Raw genomic sequence first — 2,907 nt, forward strand, 5'->3', positions numbered from 1 at the left:
AAAAAGTTACCCCACAACGGTCTGAACCCTGGGGAATTAAAGTGGATGCGGAAATTGATTTTTTTCCCCAAAAACAATCAGCACAAACCGGGCTGCCAAAACCTCAGTTTGGATTTTGTGCTGATCTCATAAAGATGACCTCTGTGTGTGTGTGTGTGCGCGCACGCCTACCAATGGATCGTTTTAAAATCACATTTTTTTATGTTCTGCCTTTCTTTCAAGATGCTCAGGGCATGACAGGTTCTCTTGTTTTATCCCCACAACCCCCTGAGATAGATTAGGATGAGCTATTGACTAGGCCAAGGTCAGGCAATAAGCTTTACAACCCAGCAGGAGCCTGATCCCAGGTCTCCTTAGTCTAAGTCCAGCACTCTATCCACTGTGCGATACTGCTTCACGCATTCATCCATTTGCACTACTGACATGTCCCCCCCCCTTTTCTTCCCCGGGCCCTTTTCAACGCAGGAGACTGAACTGATGTTCTCCGAGCTCCTTATCAACTCCAAGATTCTCTGAGGGGTATTAGAAATTCCCAGTCAGGTTGCCAAACACAGCTAGGCCTTGGCGCGGTGCCCCAAATTTCTCTACTCCTATTTGCAAACAAAGCCCAAAAATAAGTTTGCAATGCCTTTAACAATAATTTTTGCCTTTCTATTATCGACCCTGTGCTAGGAAACCATTAAAAAATGGCTACGGATATGCCTCAAAACACACACACATGCATATCCCTTCTGGGAGCCAGTTATAAACAGCTTCTCCCAGCAAAGCACAAGCGTACTTACAGAGAGAGAGAGGGGTCAGTGTATTTTTCCCCCAGTAGTCAGCAGGCAAGCAGAGATAGCCAAAGGCAGCTAGTACTTCTGTGCTAAACGATTCCCCTCCCACCTTTCCCAAATTATTCTGGCACAGCAAAGCCTCTTTGCCATATGCCAGAGCATCAAAACAGGATGTGTGCAAAAAGAATACATGCCCTGAAACAGCAGAACATAACAGGGGTCCACCTGGAAAAGAAAAGGAGGGGGGGCAGGCTCCTGATTTTAAAAGCTCAGACCAGTCCGGGTCATTCAATAACAATGGAAGTGTGTGTGGGGGGGGGGGCAGAGACCCAATCTCTCTGAATCAGAAAATGAGCAGGTATAATTTAGGGCTGTCAGCTGTCCCTTGTCGTAGTGGCATATCTTACCCTAAGGGGCAGCCCTGCCTGTTTCCGATCATCAGCTTTCAGTAGCCTTCCTTTGTTTTGAAATTTTGCTCCAGCAGCCCTAAGAAGGCTGCCTTCTGGAACAGAAATTGAAACAGCATAAGGAAAAGGAATTAGTAAACACTTGGGTCGTGGGTGGGAAAGAAGGACGGCCAAACACCAATAATCATTATACTCATTCCTCCCCCCCCCCCAAAAAAAACCCTGACAGGTTCCAATGTTTTGATTGCCCCAAAGACCCCCTCGGTTGCTCAGCTCCCCTCATTCTGGTGCTGTTTGACTCCAGCCTGTTTGCATGCGCCCGACACAATCACTGTCTATCTTTCCCCTGTCAGCCGAGCTCTCTCACACCCCCCATCTTGATTGGCCTCGCATGAGAAGACCAGCCATCCTCCAAGAAGCCAACACGGCTCTTTAAAAAAAAAAAAAGTACAAAATATGAACCGGCATCATCTACGCTAACATAGATGTTCACTCTTTCTCAGCCATCTTCATGATCTCTCGAAAAACAAAAAACAAAGAGAGACATGGTCGCTGTTTTATGGGCAAGGGTTTGCCATTCACAAGGCTCTTGTTTGGGCTGGGGGGGGGGAGGCGGTCACGGAGAGCAGAGTGAGAGGGATGGAGGGAAGCGCTGCATTGAAGGACCCGGTGAGCCTCTGCACCAAAAAGGCACCCATGTAAACAAGACTAGGAAGCCCAGGTCTGAGCATACCACAATGCCAGCCGAAATGACAGCTCCAAGAGACATGCAAAACTAAACGTATATTTTAATAATACCATTCACCTTTGGCACTGCAGAAATTCCATTTGGACATTTCATCCTACTTACAGCAGCCAGGTCGTCAGAGGCTATTCCTGTAAATCTACATTGATTTCACTGCAGTCTTTATAAGAATCTGTGGGATGCCCCACATCCTGACACAGAACCAATCTGCTTCTTCCCCCTCCCCCCCCCACCTAACAGCATTTGGTAATTCCTATGCATCTTTGGCTCACAAACGTGTACATGGAAGAGTTATGCAAGGCAGCTGTGCTTAAGAAATAACTTCTGGGGAGGGGGAGGAGAAATCCCCCCCCCGCAAAAAAAAAAAAAAACACCCCAAACCGCTTCAAATTTTTCCCCTTCACCTCCCAGCCATATACATACATATCCCACCAACATAGTTTTTGAGACCAGCACTTTTCAGATTTATCGCTGCTCATGCGGGGGGGGGGGGGAGGTCCATGGAGATGAGAAGAAAACAGCATTAAAGGAGGTCCCTTAAAACAAAAACAAAAACCACCCACACAACCAGACCGCAAGCAAAGAGGCTTTTTCTCCCCTGCGTGAACCTGTCCTTTTTAAATAATAAAAAAATGAAGGCACAGCATTTTCACCGGGAGGAGGGGGCTCGACCAAAGCAGCACTGTTTACATCCTCCACCTCCACCACCCCTCCCAGCTCGTTAAAACAATAACCTTCCCAAACCGAGAGAAAGAAATGCTCATACGAACCCAAACACGAGAAGGCACCGGCTGCGCCTCCAGTTTCCAACGGCGAGCTGCCTGCCTCTGCCGGCAGTTTACTTCATGAACCTGCCTCCCTCCCTCGCCACACACACTCTCTCTCCGCCCCCTCCCCGGGATTATTTTTTAAAAGCCATCCCTACTCCTTCACCCAGGCACGGCCAGTCACTCGCCCCCCACAAACCCACCCACCCCCC

Source organism: Gekko japonicus, unplaced genomic scaffold (assembly GCF_001447785.1).
Source record: "Gekko japonicus isolate JY-2015 unplaced genomic scaffold, Gekko_japonicus_V1.1 scaffold1212, whole genome shotgun sequence".
NCBI lineage: Eukaryota > Metazoa > Chordata > Lepidosauria > Squamata > Gekkonidae > Gekko > Gekko japonicus.